Source organism: Mustela nivalis (genome assembly GCF_964662115.1).
Source record: "Mustela nivalis genome assembly, chromosome: 1".
Taxonomy (NCBI): Eukaryota; Metazoa; Chordata; class Mammalia; order Carnivora; family Mustelidae; genus Mustela; species Mustela nivalis.
In genome coordinates, this window is record NC_139020.1 from 178,115,147 (window position 1) to 178,133,472 (window position 18,326).

The 18,326-nt window shown below is 41.2% G+C and overlaps 1 protein-coding gene across 19 annotated transcripts in view; it reads left to right on the forward strand.

Annotated features, from left to right (window-relative positions):
- FOXP1 (forkhead box P1) overlaps positions 1 to 18,326 on the forward strand; it is a 495,436-nt gene that overhangs the window by 85,440 nt on the left and 391,670 nt on the right. The window lies entirely within an intron of this gene.

Below are 18,326 nucleotides of genomic sequence, written 5' to 3' on the forward strand. Positions count from 1 at the left end.
TCTGGTCGGCACACAATCAGGCATTTGATTTTTATTGTCTTTGGAGGAATGTGTAGGATTTTTAGAACTTTAGCCATACCCAAATAGTTACTTAATTTGAAACCTGCTGGAATTTCTTATTACTCAACTACACGGTGGGAGGTAGTGGGATACAGGATAAATGGCTCATTGGAAAAAAAAAAAAAAAAACTCTCTTACATAGTTTTTTCTTCACTACTTGGGGTCCTTCGAGAAGGTATTACCTTATGGGGTAATCCCACTTCTGTAGGAATGTGTTTATTACACACGCACACATCTCCATAGATGCACCCGTCCATGTATACCAAAGTGTGTTCACACGTCTGTGTGCACACCTCCACGTGTATGGTCGTTACATTTCCTAAACCCAAGTAACTCGAGTTTCTTTCCTAACACAAAAAGTCACTTCCAAGAAAAGTGGAAAAATAAACAGTATAATCAGCGAGGCATCACAAATAACTTTTATGTCTAAATCAAGCTATTAAATGCTTTTTTATTTTTAAGTAGATAGGGGAATAAAATAGCTACATAGTTCATAAAGTGGTGTGCCATTACTGCCTGCTGTGCCCGAGAATTATGCCAGCTTTTTACACTCATGAAGTAAAAGCAGATTAGAACTGTGATCAATGTATTACCCTATATTTCTTATTGTGCGTTATATTTCCTTTTTGAGCACCTTTGTCGACTAAATGGCTACTAATGACATAATTACAATTGTTTGTCACCACCATAATGCGTGATTTCCTATCTCATCATGAAGATGTAAGTTAGATAAAAGAGGAGTTTTGGCAGGAAGACAAAGTGCAGTGATTTATTAAAGGCCAGATGTGGTTGTTAAAAGCTTTTCTCCAGAAGGCTCAATTGAGTGATGTGAAAAGGGAATGAAATCGCTCCGCACACCCAGCCTGTGGTTCGGGGTGTGAGTGACATAGTTGCTCATGGAAGCATGACAGACGAGCCACATGTTTTATTGTTGTGTACAGATTTTACGTTGGAATTTAAACAGGGTGAGAAAGGTCCGCATTAGCTTATACCAGCCAAGTAGGTGTTTAAAAGAAACTCGTGAGACTCAAGGGCTGGCAGGATCCTTCCATTTGTTTCGTGCCTCATAGGGAGGACTGAGCTCTCTAACATGTCTGTCCAGCACGGCTCAAAAACCTCGAGGGAGGGAGAGAGAGGCTCATTGGAGAAATCAGAGCGATCAGAAGCGAGTAGAGACGAGATACCACTCACACACTGTTGACATACGTATCACACACGTAGACTTGACATATAGACACGCACATTCGATAGATGCTTCTAAGGAAAAGGCACCATTCCTGGTTTTAGTACTATTTGCACATGCAAAGCTCTGTTAAAATAATGTTAAGACCCTGGAGTGATAGAAGCTATGAGTGGTTTGAAGAGTATTCTCGAGCTTTAGGGTAGGATGGGGGTGGGAGAAGAAAGTGGTTATTTCTTTGTGTCATGCTCTGTTTCTCTGTACTTCCTCTCTTCTTTTCCCCCTCCCCGCCCTTTCTCCTCCTCCTTCCTCACTTCCCTGTAAAATTTTGTATGAACAGAGTTACACTGTAGAATGGGGTCTGTGCCGTGTGGAACCCAGTGTTGTGCTGGACATAGGAATCTTCTTGTGTCTTCCAGAGCGGACAGAAAATGTGACTTTAAATAGAACAAATGGAAGACTTAGACTTTTTTTTAGATTAATTCAGTGAGGCTAGAGAGAGGTTTGGTGGGGTGTTCATAACCCTGCTGGGTTCTCTCAGTACAAGGTCCTCCTCGTGTTCTCTGTCAGGGTCATACAGCCTTGAGAGCTCTTGTAGAGTTACCATTCTTGGTGATTGTAATTTGTGGAGTATCTGTCATATTACTTAAATGTTTATTCCCCGGTTTCCGGTCTGTAAGTTCCACGCAGGCAGGGATTGTCCTATCGCGTTACCTGACACATTGTGTGCATTTGGGAAGTAGTCATAGGATGAACCACAAGAACCACTTGGACAGTAGCCTGCGTTCAGCCTATCACTTGGAGATCACCAGCAAACCCATCCAGATAAAACTTTCCCAAACTTCAGATATGTGTCCACATAGATAATGAAGAAAGTTAGGTGGCTTCCTGCCATCCCCTTAATTTAAAATTTGGAGCCTGAGAATCCAGCTAGGTCCAGTCCCTTCCAAGTTGACTTTTGTCTCCCAGGCACCCATCATGTAATTCCAGAGACTGCCACTTGATGGCTCGTATCCAACCCTTCCACATGAGAGAATCAAGTCAGAAAAAAATGAACGTGTTCTCTACCTCTTGACTCTTTCATTTAGAATCTGCATGTTCTTTATGACTCATGTGTTGACCCTTATAAAGAGAGGACTGAAATGGAAACGCAGGGAGTTAAGTTTCAGAGATGCCAAGTACTTAGAACCCGGGCTGCCTTCATGGTCGTGGGACCCACACAGCCAGCCCAGGCCCTGTGATCAACAGGGCCCTACCCTTGGTTGAACGCACTGCTGTCACTATCTTGAAAATCTTTAATTTTTTTTTCCTTTTTAAAAAGATTTATTTGTTTATTTGAAAGAACATGAATGGGGTGGGGAGCGGAGGGAGAGAGAGAGAGAAGCAGACTCCCAGCTGTGTGCAGAGCCCCACATGGGGCTCTATCCCATTACCCTGAGCTGAAATCAAGAGTTGGAAGCTTAACTGACGCGGCTACCCAAGCGCCCCACCATCTTGAAACTCTTAATAAATTCACACAAGGGGTCCACAGTTTCATTTTACTCTGGACCCCACAGTTTACGTTGGTGGCCTTGCCTGTCCCTATATGTTCTTTCATTGTCACCACCGGTGACTTTGCAGTTGCTAACTTTCCTTACTCTGCCAGAACCCCTCTTATTTGAAGCCAGGTTGCCCAGGCCTGATCTTAACCTGACCAGGGCTCCTAATGGCTTTATTGAGCGCTTGTCAGGAAGCCTGCCTTCCCTAGACACAAACGAGTGGGATAAGAGCTTTGGCCTTGACTCCTGGATTCAGATCCTGGCCCTGCAAGGAGCACATTACTTACACTTCCCAGGCTCAGTTTGGTCATTTGCAAAAACGACATGATAATAGTGTGCCTCCGTCCTAAACTTGAGGTGGGGGCTAAATGCGATATTGGATGGAACAAGTTTCCCGGGTACCTGGCCTACGGTGAGCGCTCAGTCACGGCTGGGTATTGTCGCCATCACTGGGCAGCACATTTCTGGAGACGCGTGCCCCTCATGGAGCCTCCCGTTCTCTGTGGTCGGTGCTCCCTGACGCTGCAGAATTGTCGCCGTGCCTTGATGCTGTCCTGGGCCGCACACACGAGTTCTTGGAGCCTGGTGCCAGAGTTCAAGGGAGGCCTTGACTCCGCTCTGCTGACTGCCTCCCTCTCTCTGAGACCCTGACTGGTCCCTCTCCTCTGTGCTCCCTCCTGTATATGGAATGATCAACATGGAAAGGATTTGTATAACCAAACTGAGAATTCTGTAACCCATTTCTGTTTCCCAGTGGTTCAAAGATATCTCTTACTCACTGTATCTTTTGCAGGGCATTGAAAACACATTTTGGGGGGTGCCTGGGTGGTTCAGTGGGTTAAGCCTCTGCCTTCCGCTCAGGTCATGATCTCAGGGTCCTGGGATCGAGCCCCATATCCGGCTCTCTGCTCAGCGGGGAGCCTGTTGCCCCCTGTCCCTCTGCCTGCCTCTCTGCTTCCTTGTGATCTCTCTGTGTCAAATAAATAAATAAAATCTTAAAAAAAAAAAAAAAACATTTTGAAGAAGACACGTAATGTGTAAATAGAATCCCCTCCCCCATTCATACAGAAAACTTGCAAAACATTGACCATATCATAGGGACTTGGGTTCTTGGAGAGGGAGAGGCTGTTATTGGGGACGGATGGGATGTGGGATATGATCCATTTATTTATCTGACAAGGATCTGTTGAAGACTTTGTATGCCAGGTATCCTTGTAAGTCCCGGGAGTGTAACTCTTCACAATCCCACAAGAACCTTGCTGTTGTGTGGCTGACATTCTAGTAGGGAACAAATACTAAATACAACAAAGGACAGTATCAGACAGTATCTCTGCTATGCAGAGAAGTAAGACGGGGCCATGCAATAAGACTGCCTCTGGGCTGCTTTAGACAAGGGAGCCAGGGAAGGTGTCTCGGAGGAGGTGACATTTGAGCTGAGATGTGAATGGCAAGAGGGAGGCAACCCCTAGAAGGGTAGGAGAAAAGCCTTCCGGGCTCAGACCCTTAGGTGCCATGAGCGTGGTGGATTTGAGGAACAGAAAAAAGACCATCGTGGCTGGAACGAGGTGTCTGAGCTAGAGACGGGAAATTGGTTGGGCGAGAAAGTTAGTTGGGGCCTGATCTTGGAGTCTGTAGACCATGATCATGTCATCCCTGGGCCTTGTTGCTCTTTTATTTTCAAGCTAAAAGAGACCCAGGAATCTGTTTCATCCTAAGCTGAACAATTGAATCAATTAAGCAGTCTCCAGGTATTAATTAGACAGGAAATGGATGATTTTACTTGGATTTATCCACTGAGGTTCTCTAAATAAGAAGTGTTATCTGAATGGAGCACTGGAATTGGAGTCCCAAGTCAAGTCTCAGCCCTACTGGGATAAGCTGTTTAGTTTCCTCAGTGAATCATATCATCATAGATTGATCATGCCTTTGACACAAGGTTGGCATAATGTCGAAATGACTTAGGGCTCGGGGTGACTACTGGGTAAATGCAAAGTCATATGCAGATATTACGTAGCTGTTGTGATTGATAAGTCTCAGTTGATAACCTTAGCTGCTAAAAATCTCTACTTTTTAAAGTTAGAAAAAGTATATTTTTCTATCCATTACTTGTAGAGAGACCTAACAGATAAATTCATGATGTATATAGTTACCTTATTCAGTAAGTGCTTCCTAGATACTGGCTCATGTTCATAGATAACTGACCTTCTTTGTTAAGGTCTGGAATGTGAGAGCACATGGCCCCATCTATGGGATTCTGTCTCGTAGATTACTTATCTCTTAGCTGGACTGACTTTGAAATATGGGAAGGTCCCAAAAGATGGTTTACTGTTAGTTTTAAAGGCTTGTCTTTAAAGAGGATCACAGTGGTTTTTAGAAGACAAAAATTCCATGCCTTTAAAGGTGACTCCTGGTCACCCTGGATTTGGGTTTGTAGAGATGAGTGGTTTATATGTTGTTCTTTGGGAGAAGGTAGTTGTGGAAATTGGGTCTAGGTAGCTGACATTTATGAAGCAGGAGTCAGCTTTTGTCTCCATCTGCCTCTCAGAACTTCTCACTCTGCTCAGCAGGACATCTGTATGTGTCAAGGAATCGGCCACAATGACTGGTTGGTTGAGTTGATTAGTGTTTGCCTTTGGCTCTGGTCATGATCCTGGAGTCCTGGGATTGAGCCCCCACTCAGACTCCCTACTCAGTGGAGAGCCTGCTTCTCCCCCTCCTCCCCACTCATACTCTCTCTCAATGTCTCTGTCTCTCTCTCTCAAATAAATAAAATCTTTAAGAAAAAAAAAAAAAGGAATCAACAAGGATAACAAATTCCATTGGTCTGGTTCTCCAAGATTGGTTTCAGGAGCCATGTAAATGGCCACAGGGAATCTGAATTTTAAGATCTTACTCTCCTCTTGAGTTCGTAGACATCCCTGGGAAAGATGATCTCAGATTACTGGAAGACTTTATTGTTAAGTTTTAGAGAATTTTGCATTCTGCTTAGAAAGTCATTTTCGAGTTTTATTAGAACATTTACTCGCAATGGTGCTAATTATTTTAAATATGACCCTGGAAATGGGCTATGTCAGCTTGAAAAGACTATTTTTAACAGAATTTGGTTTTAAAGGCAGGTTTTATAGACATTATAGTAATACCATTGTTATCTAATTAGCATCCACTGTGCAAATGTACGTGATATTAGAGAGGCAAGTATACATAAAATTATAAATTGTGACATTTTATGAGGTTTTTTTATCATGAGTCTTACACAGTCATCATTACTTAACAGTGTGAAATGTGGCCTTAGACATTACATCATGTAAAGACCAGAAGACCAAAAAAAAAAAAAAAAAAACACACACACACACACAAAACCTGAGGATCAATTTTTGATTATAATAAAGTTTTAGTATGAGGCATTTCTGAATATGTGTCATGAACATGAGTCATGATTTTCACACCAAACCTGACCTATTATGATTATGTTTTGACTTGAAGGGGTTTTCAGTATTTAAATTCTAAACCTAATTCTAAGGTTTCAAAATGATTCACATTCAAATCTACTTTTATGTTTTATAATTAAATAAGAAAATATTGCTTATACCTACATTTTTACTATTCTTAGACATATTATAATTATTTCTTTAATTTCACCAATAAAATAGCCCATTTCTTCATTAGTAAATTACAAGGCTACCTCAATAAAAGAAAAAAAAACTAGTGTAAATGTGGCTCGCCATCTCAAATCATCACTCAGTGTGGAATTTCCTTTCGTTAGTTCTTTTTGTAAAATGTGAAAGATACTTTCTAGGTAAATTAATCCCTTCCAAGCGGTAAAATCACTTCCTTTTTGGAAAGAGTTATTAGAGTCTTCTTCTTTATAATCTTAAATACCACTTATGTTAGAGTGAACAATACATGGGAAAATTACACCAGTTAAAAAAAGAATGATCGCGACCCAGGCCAAGTACATTGCAATTATGTGTTCATGGAAAAGTGAGCTTTCTACCGGGAAAAGCGTGATAGAGATGCCCATGAAATTTCCAAAGTTTAAGTATTTTTGTAAATTAGGTTGTTCCTAGTTAAACAGGTGGCTTTAAAGGCTGGTTTCACTGTTGTTTTAATCATAGTTTAGTTACCATGGAGAAATATGCAAGTTAGCATTTATACACAGAAGTGAAATTTATGCTGCATAGATAATAGCCTAAATTTAGCTTGACTTAAGTTTACCACTTCCTTTTTTTTTTCAGCAAAAAAGAGTAATAATATATCACATATATCCATTAACAAGTTAATTTCTTTAAACGCTACTGTTATATTTTTAGAGAATTGCTCTTCTCAGACATCCACGGACCACTCCACTTCTGTCAATGTGGCTTCTTCCAGTGACGAACATAATAGAGCATATTACATGTGATTTGCTCGAACTGTGTCATCCTTAGGTTTGATACAAGACTTAGCTAACTTTAAAATCCATCATGTGGTGCCAAACTAATATTTGGACACATTGTATCTCGTTGGCTTTTGTCAAGGACTGTTATTTCGTTTTGAAAATCTCCAAAATGTGCCCCGTGGTAACGGGGCCGACCGGATTGCAGACCCCAGCCATAGTTTCGATGACCATTTGGATACATTTTCTCTAAGGGAAACTCTGAGGCAGGTCTTTGTCAGGTACCGTTGCGCTCTTACTGTCTTCTCAGGTGGGTAATAGATTTTTCACCCTGAATTAAGAGGTTCGTTTCTGTGGAATCCCGCAATCGGGAGCTGCCTTTCCTGCCATTTGCTTTTGCCCGGTACCTCCGAGCGAAGGCTAAGTTTTCAAGGACAAATGTAGTAAAACTGTCTTGATCCAACACGAGGTCCCCCAGCACAGAGAGAGAGCAGCAGATCCCTTTCAACACCAGCTGTTCTCACAGATATAGATTGCTGCAGTGAAATTTTCTTAATATAATTCAGGAAGCTCTAGAGAATTCTCCAAAACAACTGTGCCAACAAGGAAAATGTTGAATTTTTCATCAGCTGCCCAATGCTGAGAGTTAGTGGGCAATCCGTTCATTCATGACCAGATGTTCAGTGTGGTAACGCTCTGCAGTTAACTTGAACCCTGTGGCCTGTTTACCATTGGCTGCAAGGACATTGGCAGCAGCCTGGCATTGGAGAATTGAGGCCCGCACAAGCAAAAGCCCGAAGTGTGTGTCTGTGGCTTCCTGGTTCTCACCAGCGACTAGACAAGGTAGGGAGTGTTGACAGAGGGGAAGGACATCACATCAATCATTCTCAAGGCAAGAAGAATTTGCTATAGGTTTGTGTCTTGGGGGAACCGTTGGCAAATTCTTACACTCCTTTTTATTTGGGAAGAAAGGAGGTCTTTGTTTAGTTGGATAGTTTTTTTTTTTTTTTTTTTTTCTTTAAACCTCTGTCTAAACCATCAAACTTTTTGTGGTGGGGGCAGTAGGTGTGGGTAGGTTAAAACAGTAAGAAAAGGGTTTCTAATTTTAAACTAGGGGAAGTCATTAAAGTTGACTCTTAATACTGACTCCTTACTGGGTCCAATCTGGAATTGGGAATATGTGATATTTTTTGCCCTAGGTAAACTTTCTTATTATAGACAGCAAATATTTAGATCTTCCATTCACAGAGTCACCATTTCCTCCATATACATGTGTTGCACCCAGGACTTTTTTGTGAGCTGTTTTAAATAACAGTGTTTAGGGAGAAGGGGGAGTAGTAGGTGGAGTAGGGGTTTTTGAAGAAACACTGTGATTTTCTACCTTGGAAAGGATTCTTCCTTAAAATGATTAACTGTGTTTGATTCTGGAATTGCAGCATGCCGGGCACGGGGAGGCAGAATTTCATAACAGATAGCTCAGATGGAGGGCTCTTTTCTTTTCACCACCGGGGCATTGCACAATACTTTCTTTTTTTTTTTTTTTTTTTTTTAAATAGTGGTGAAATATACATGACATGAAATTGACCAATTTAACCAACCTTGTGATAATTGTAACTATTATTTCAAAACAGTATGGGCAAAGGAAAGGAAAAGAAAAAAATCTTTGTTATTTGACCATTTCACATTTGTGGCTTCAACGGTACTATCCCAACAAGAAGTTGGTCTTTGTTTTCTTGAAACTAGAACAGAAAGTCATCATGGGGGAAGCGTCTTTTTTTTTTTTTTTTTTTTTTTTTTGAGACTTGGGTGGTGGTTTTTTTCTTCCTTCCAAAGTCCTTGACTCCCCCGGCACATCCCTAGTGACAGCCATCCTTGCGGGCACCCAGGTAACTTGGAGGGTCTTTGGAGCAGAAAACCCTTGGACTAATTATATTTGCTTTGGCAGAACTTTCTGCCCTTGGTGTACAAGTTGCAGTGAACACTTCCTTTGCATTTCCTGCTTACAGAGAAAGCAGGTTGCATGTCACCCTGAAATAGGGACATTTCTCACTACTCCCATTTCAACCAGAACCTCGCTGGCCCTTCGAAGCACACCAGAGGAGTATGTGTTTCATTTGTGTGGGTGATTTCTTTGAAAAGTTCCTTGGCTTGGGGACTTGGAAAAAGGAGGTTTTGAATTTCGGCAGGCAGGTACTGACGGAGGGCTGCTGAGCTGCGCGGAGAAGGCACCGGGTTGTTTTCTGGGATGCTGACTTGCTGATAGAAACTCGAGAACCAGTTTACAGTAGCTCTGACACCACTGTTACCTTTCTGCAGTCCCCTCCAGCTGCTCCCAGCCCTTCGGATGCCTCCGCCATGCACACAGTTTGTTCTTGGGTGTGAAAGCAAACAGTGTTTGAGTTGGCAGCGACTTCTCCTTCAGTCGAGTTTGCTGCCTCGGCAAGAAACCGCAGCAGGAGCTTTCTGCTGCTGAAGATTTCCACTGGCAGGATGGCCTTTTCCCACATTTCCTTGGTTTAAGGAAACAGATTTTTGAACTTTTTTTTTTTTTTTTTAAAGACAAAATGCCAACATTTAACAGCTGGAGTTAGTATATAATTTATGGTTTTCACTTTATGTTCTTGTGGATGTATAAAAATTAAAAATCTGCAATTATTGTTAAATTATGCAAGTTTTTGCAAAAAGAGTGATTAAAAATAGACCCTCTGTTACGAGGAATTCAAGAAAGTCATTGTTACCCAAACAGGTATTCTCAATTATTCTATCTTTAATGGTTTTTAATTGTTATAATTTACTCATATTCTTTTACATCTCTCAGAGGAGATGTTTCTGAAAGCTCTTTGTTTTTCCTTTAAGGAACAAGTAGGAGTTTGTTCATTTGAACCTCTTCAGCTTTTTTAAAAAAAATCATATTTTTTATTTTTTTACACGTCAGCATGTTAATCCTCCCTCTAGGTAACCCTTCTTGTCACAGAGGATCTGTCTGGAGAATCTTAACTCTAAGAAACATAGACCTGCTATTTGTCAAGGTGATGGTCTTTGTCATGGAAGTTATCCAAGCTTTTGTTACGCCACAAACCTACTTCTTGGGCAAGCTGCAGTTTTCCCTGTTACTTCTTCCCAGGAAGCTCCTCTCCACACCTTACAGAGTCAGCATATGCACTCCTCATTGGCTGCCCGGCCTTGGCTGAATTGGTAACTTATCAGAATCAGGAAAGAACGCAGCCAGCCAATAAAAAGTGACTGAATGTTACCTCGGGACGGGTAGTATTTTTGTAATTTTTGTCGTGTCCATACACAGAGACGAGGGGAGTCTTCTGTTGTTATTGTTACTTCTTTTTCTGTTGATCAAGACTCAGAACCTTTATTGACGCCCCCAAAAGCCACACCTTTACTGAAAAAGTGACATGAGCATTCTGTGCCTTCTTGGTTTCTCAGAAAATAAAATAGGAAGTGAAAAGGCCTTTCTCCTTGGTACAGCGTGTTACTATAAAGATCGTTCGATCTACACGTTAGATTGACGGTCAGAACATTAGCTGTGATGAATAACAAGGGACAAAATTTTTCTTTTCTTTTCAAGGGTAGTGGCAGTTAATCATTTTTATCTGCCCGCCTTGAGGACTTGATTAGATTTATGACGTATGCCGCATGTTTATGGCATTTTTATTATATGTTGTTAATTTGTTGTAACTGCCACTGCTTTTTTTTTTTTTTTCTTCTTCCTTTTTCTCCCCAGAGGACTCTTGAAAGCAACTAAGTGTCAACTGTTACCTTGTGCTTTGGGAAACTTTATTTAATTTTTAATGTTGATAAGAGGCATCGTGGCCTACTGGTTGAAAAAAAGAAGTCCCCGCGATTACAATGTATATCTTAACATCACACAAGAAGAAAATTTGCAGGATGTTCTGTTAAATACTTGTGTATTTCCTTGCACACTCAGGCTGGATTGAGAGGGTGCCCATTGATAAATCATCTCACCTGAAACCTAGGTGTTGAGTGTGTGCTAAACTGCGATTTTCTTTATTACTGGAAAGTCATATACGTAGTTTTCAAATCACTGCAAGGTAAGACAATTGGACGTTGAACGTTTAAACTGCTTCAAGAGTCAGGCAGTTGAATGATGCATTTTAGAACAACACACTCTTTTTTAGCTTACTAGCTCTCAGAATGGATATGGAATCTGTTAAATATAGAGGCAATTCTTTAAATAAGGCTGACAGTTAAAATTGGGAAGCAGGAGAATTAGATTGGAAATGATTTATGATGAGTCTACAGGACATTCAAAAAATAAAGTTAGAAAAGGAAATCCACTGGCTGTATTGGCTACATGACAGCAAAAGATTTTTACTTTTCATCCCTTTTGAATTGGCTGGATATATAGGCAATGCATAGAAACAGACTCTCAGGCGGAAAAATTTATGGATTTTTTTGTTGTTGTTGTTGTTAGTGTATGTTCTGGCTTTAGTTTGGTATTGGCTTTACAAGCCTCTGACTATAACCAAGTCAGTTTCTTCTTTTGACAGTTACAAACTTTTTCAATAACAGAGAACCACCCATTCTCTTAAGAGCATTAGACGTTGAAGTAAATAGAAGCTGAGCTGAACAACAGCTTTGTTTTTGTCACGCAGCGGGAACATATGGGACCTTAATAAATACCATTTGAAGATGACATGGGTGTGGTTGTTGAGCTGATAATGTGTAATGATCACAGATGCATGTGTCACGTTCAAGAATTGATATACATTGGTTCACACTCCACTTTAAGGAGTTTATATATATTCTATGGGAGAAACAATATGAATTCAAAGAGGCAGATTACAGGCCATATTAAGTCATTTAGGTATGAGGTGGTTTCACGGACAGCCCAAACTTGTTCTGATGATGACTTACTAAAGCATCTAAAAGGCTTATGTATAATGGGCAGGGAAAAGAAGTATACTTCTAGGTGTTTTAGACACAAAATCCTCGATTGTTCCAGTTGTATCGATATGAACGTAACCAAGGCACGGCGATACCTTTACGAACTAGTAGGAGATCAAGTTATTAAGGTGGCATTCGACTTCGGTGTCAAGGGAGGCAGGAGATGCCTACCACCCAGGAGTGTGCAGGCGATGATCTCTTGATTCCTTCACCCGTGCCCCGCTGCTTGCTTATGGAACCGATAGCTCAGGCATGTCGACATTTGTTGTAGAGAATTTTGAGAAGACCTAAGTTTGTACTCAGATGCTGTCCTTAGACATAAAGTGTTTAGAGAAGTGAGACCTTTCTTTACCCCCATGGAGAATTTAAGCTGCAGCCTCCTGAAGAGGTAAGCTTGAAGTATTTGGATTAGGGGAACAAATGTGGTTTTTTGGTTCTTGAGAACAGAATGAATAAGCAACAGAGACCAAGAGGCATGGCACTTGAGGGGAACAAGGAACAATTCCCTTTGGCTGGAACATGGAGTTCAAAAAGAAGAAGAGAGAAAATGCGTTGGAAAGGTAGCGGACACACTACTATAGAGAACTTCAAATTCAGTTCACAAGCAAGTGATTTATTTGGTACCATTAATTAATATTACTAATAGCAGATAACGTTTGCTATGGACAAGGCAGCAGGCACAGTGATTTGCAGTTCATTATGTTTTACTTCTTCTCCAAATGCAATGAAGGGGGTACTGTTACTATCCGTAGAATACCATGCTGGTGAGGAAATTGAGTGGTGGAAAGAGTGGTATGATCTTTCCAGAGGCACAAAGCAGTGAGATGGAGCCACGATTTCCAGTTTGTCTCTGTGACCGAAGGACCAGCCTTTCGAAGATTCTGATTATACAGCCACTGGGCATGACCAGGGTTTTTATGAGCACAGATCTCTCTTGGTCAGAGCAGAGCTCCGTGACAGTTTGTTTGTCATCATTTCACAGAATATTGTGGGGAGCCCAAATTAGAGGAAATTGTGATGTTTCTGAAGAGCTGAAATCCAGCTACTGGTTGAAGAAAAAGTCCCCTCTCTTGCAATGTGTATCTTACTTCACGCAAAAAGAAAAATTGCAGTGTGTTCTGTTAAACACTTGTGGTTTTTGTTGCACACTCAGGCTGGGTTGAGAGAGTGCCCACTGATAAATCATTTCACCTGAAACCTGAGTGTGATTTGAAAAGATTGGAAAGACAGTGCTGGGGGGATGTGTCTAAAAACCTGTGAAGTTGTAGCCACTGGATTTGGTGTGAAGGTGACGGACGATTGGGAGAATCGGTGTCCCCAGCACTTGTACCCAGAAGAAAAGAGAGACAGGCTGGGCAGCGATGAGCGGAGCTTTGGATACCCCGTTAGGTGCAAGAGTTAATTTCAGGCAGAATCCTTCTGGAACATGATGAAATACACATTGAACATAACCTTGGGAAGGTAGTTGGGCTAGAGATGTGGATTGGAAGCCAAGGGAATAAGTATATATATATAGAGAGAGAGAGAGAGAGAGACTGGTGCATTTAGTGAGGGGGGAGAGGAAAGATGGGCTGGAGAAGGAGATCAGGAAATAAGTCAGCCTTACAAGATAAAGAAAAATCTTTCTGCACATTGGAGATGACAGATTTGTAGGCCACGCTTCAGACACATACCTATACATATTCATATTTGTATACATATTCATGTACATATTTATATATGTATTCCTATATACATTCATATGTATCACTGTGTATTTGTATATGTATCATGAGCATGCACGGTTCCCTCAAGCACACATATGTATGCTTGGGAGTCTGTCCCACCTCAGTTAGCAAGTGGGGAGAGGGTAGGTATCAGGCTGTCCTAGGAGTGGCCGACTCGGGAGGATTCTGCTCCGTGGTGCTGCAACTTGAGGGCAGTAGAGGAAAGATGGAGTTCCCTTCTAGAGTGTGTGAGGTTCAGCCCAACACATAGAATTTTATCCCCCCCCCCCCAACAAATGCATTCCAACACAGAAGCCTGGCTGCTTTAAATGCTATAGTAAATGCTAAATGATCTATAATAGGATTTTACAGAATTCAGCAAGATTACCATTATGTTGTGAAATATGGGCTAAGAGTGTGGTCAATAAATGTGTTAACTTTTCATTTGGGGTGATATTTTTCTTCTTTGAAAATCCATTCATCTGCTAAAATGCATATGGGAAGCTCATTGCTTTCATTGCTTTTGCCAATGGTTGTGGTTCAGAATTTTTTTTTTTCTTCCCTATACCTTTTCTTAATTACTAATAACGGTAACTGTTAAGACTTCCAGGTCTTCAATTTTTTTTTTTTTTTCCGACAACTAAAGAAATGTTATTGCTAAAGTCTGTTTGGTAATATTGATTGGAGAATGAGATAATGCCCACCCCACCCCTTTTCAAGTTGCCACAAAGTGATTTCCTTTCAGGTTTCTATAAAATGTCACCCTGGCAAAACTTGCCTCCCACGTTGGTAGACTTCAGTTTCTACTTCTTGTCTTGATTCCTTATGTTGGACATTTACTAAAGGGTTATAATGGTTTGTAACACCTTAAAAAGATTCAGGGCCTCCTACTACTCATACTGCCAGTGCTGTGAAATTCATGTGAATCCTTTACAGGTGGTGACACTCATTTTAAGAAAATAGATTTAGCAAAACTGTGCAAGTCTTCACACCTGTGTCAACTTTGGGATAGCATTCGCGTGTCTCCTGGGAGTCTCTAGTTGGCCATGTTACTGAGGGCTTTGTTATAATGGGTTGAGAAGTCATTAATCAACTGAGGTCACCCTGACTTTTGAGATTCTAATAAAATTGGCCTGAGCCTTTATCTTATTCCTGTGGGAATTCCAGTGAGGATTCCTGGAGACTTCATTTTCATGATTGATTTTGGTTAAAGAACTCTCGATAGTCTCTCTTCTCCCTACTGTTCTTTTTCTCCTCCTGGAGTTGGAAGTTAGTTTCTATCCATAATTTCCTTCCACACAACTCATAGATGACATTGAAGTTGAGGAAGTTCCAGGAAGTTTGCATCAGAGAAGTTTGGAGTCAAATGTTCAACAGCGCTGTTCTTAAAATATGTATTTGCCCCCACTAAATTTGTCCTTGGACCGCTTTCTCCATAGGTCAGTGACCTCCAGTAGCCTAACTTGTCCCTTCTGCTGTTCTCCTCATTTCCCTCCTGTTTTCTTCTTTCTTCTCACCTCTCTGCTTTCTATTACCTGCTCATATTTTTTAAAAACAGCAGTTTAGCTTTCTTTTTCTGGTCAGCATCTCCTTCCCAACCAGTTCCTGGGGGCTCTGTCTCCCTCATTGCAGGCAGCATATCAAGAAGGCACTGCTCAGCGGTAGAATGATCACCTTTCACTTGTCCACTTGCGTACACATGACCTCATTTTCTTCTCCTTCAGATGGAGCAAAAACTGAGACTGCTTTGCACAGAGAGACATGTTAGGGTTTTATTCCAATTTTGGCCTTGTCCATCAAACTCCATTCTTTTTAACTTCTGAATCCTTTAATCAGCCAAATAGGTTGTATCTTGATTTGCACAGAGGACTTTGAAACATAAGCCCTAAATATCAGCCTTTCCCCCCCAATGATTTTTATATTCTACTAGGTCAACAGTCTCTCTCCTCCACATCCTTGGGCAAAACCCCAAAATCTCAGCCTCACAGACTCCCTAGTTTATAGGAATATTTAACAGCATTATTTTATGTTTGTGTTTTGTGTTTTGTTTTAATTTTTTTTAATCATCTGATCTTGCTTGTAAACTTTCCCTCTTCTTACGGCAAGCTTAAAGCAAGTTTTCTGTGGTCATGAATTCTGGAAATAAAGGATGTTAATGAAATGGTTAAGCGGTGCCTCTTGATGCAGAGCTAGCTGAAAGCGTTTTCAGGGAGAGAGCCACCTGGAGCCGGTTCATGTCCTCATGTTGCTTGCTCTACCATAATTGTGGCAGCCGCCCTAGCCATCTTATAATTAGAGGAGGGACATCAGGCAATTTCCTGATGTTGTTATCTTTTATAGTTTTTCTAGTGACATACCTGACCTGGAGTTACAGACACTCTGAAAAATATCCATCAAGCTTGAAATGAACACAAATTGGTTACTTTGCACATTCTGATATCTCCATGTAAAGGTATAAAATCTACTCATCACCAGAGGCGTGGTTCCCACTGCCTGGGCGTCTCAGAATCCCAGGGCTTTGGGAAATAGAATCCTTGAGTATTTCAGAATTTAAGTTAGGATGGATTTGGTTATAAGCAACAGAAAGTCCAGATGACATAGTCTTTCTTTTTTTTTTTTTTTAAGATTTGATTTATTTATTTGACAGACAGAGATCACAAGTAGGCAGAGAGGCAGGCAGAGAGAAAAGAGGAAGCAGGCTCCTCGCTGAGCAGAAAGCCTGATGTGGGGCTCAATCCCAGGACCCTGGGATCATGACCTGAGCCAAAGGCAGAGACTTTAACCCACTGAACCACGCAGGCGTCCCCCAGATGACATAGTCTTACCAGACTTACTAAAGTTCTTATTGGTAGGTAGACCGCAGGAGACTTGATCCAGCTCTCTCTGCGGTCTTCCATGGTGTTGGTCCATCAGACTGGCCTTATTTGCACTTGTTAGATAGTGGCTGGCCACTGTGTGATCATAGATGTCCTTGAACATGCTAAGAAGGAGGGAGAAATAGAGAATGTTTTCTTTAAAATTTCAGAAAAATTCTTGAAACTCCAATTGGAGTGCCTTCCAGCCTGTTAGGCTCACCCCATGGCCAGGGTGGTAGAGGATGTTAATTGACATACCCTAGGTGACATTTTCTTTTCTTTTTTTTTTTTTTTTAACCATTGGAGCCAGGATGGAGTCAGCTTCCCCAGAATGGCCCAATTCCCCAGCTGTTGGTTGGTCCCGTTTGGGAAGGAGGTTTGGAGGAAAGCATGTTGCCTACACAACTCCAAGTGTATACTTCTTTGAGCTGGTTTTTAGGTTTCAGAAGGCTCAAAGTTAATTCAGTCATTTGTGCGAGATAAGACTTGTGGGGTTAACCAAACCATCGAGTTTTTTGGCTTCTGGCCATACATATTTCAATCTGTGAGTTCTGATTGGCAATTTGGTAGATACTCTGTATGAACTAATTAATATTTAACCCTTAAGTATGAAAACTTAGTATCTGTGTGGGTGGGAGTGCTTAGAATTCAATAAAAATAGTTCATCTTGGTTTAAAATAATGGAGAACCTCTTGTGTTCAGCCTTCTGAGTCAATAGCAGATTAAACTAATCGTAATTCACCTAAGAAGTGATGACCAGTTGAAATACTGTGCTGGAAAAGATGACATTCGGTTAAACTCGTCTTGTTTCCAAAGTTTAAAATTCAGCATTTCAAGTCCCCCCCCACTTTTTTTCAAGTATGGTGACTTTTAAGTTTTACTAGCTTGTTTTAAAAACATTAATCATATGGAAAGAAAAAAATGATGAATTTTTAACACTGCTACGATAGTATCTATGACTCAACAACAGAAATTGTTGTTCGTGGAAGACCACAATACAGTTCTGTCTTAGTTGAAAGGCGGCAGAAGAGATGCATATTCAAGAGTAATGAGGGATGAATATGGTAATGGAAGATTGTTGTACCAGAAGACATTTTTTTAAAAGGTGATAACCAAACTGTTGAGGAAACCTTATTGGAGGAGAATAAATATTATGCATATTTATGAGGATAGAGGGTCATCAATAGTAATGTGAGCTTATTCTCAGATGCAGAAAGTCACTCACGCTTGGTGCCCTATGGAAACCTTTCCATCAGGGTGAAGGAAGCTCAGGGAATCTTCTTCCATACTGGACAGATTATCAGTGCAAAGAGATGTTTGCTCTGAAGCATTTGGCCTAGACTCACGCTGAGACTCTTGGACTTCTGCTATTGTTTTACCTGACTTACAGCCTTGGTTGTTTTGGCCTGACTCTCTCCCCAGTTGCCAGGCTAGGAATTCTTGGCCGGGGCAAAAGGGACTTGCGGCGGTTAAATAAGAACCCGCTGCTCCCCATGATGAGGCTGGCCAACCTGATGTTCTTGGGTAGCCTGCCTGACCTTCTGTTCACTAGGGGTCCACACTTCAGACTCCTCTGCCACCTCAGAAGACAGCACCATGTCTGCATATCTTATTTACATAGTCTTTCATTTGATATCCCCGCCTCTCCCCTCCTGCACCCATCTCCTTGGTTCATTATTTTTCAACTTGGCT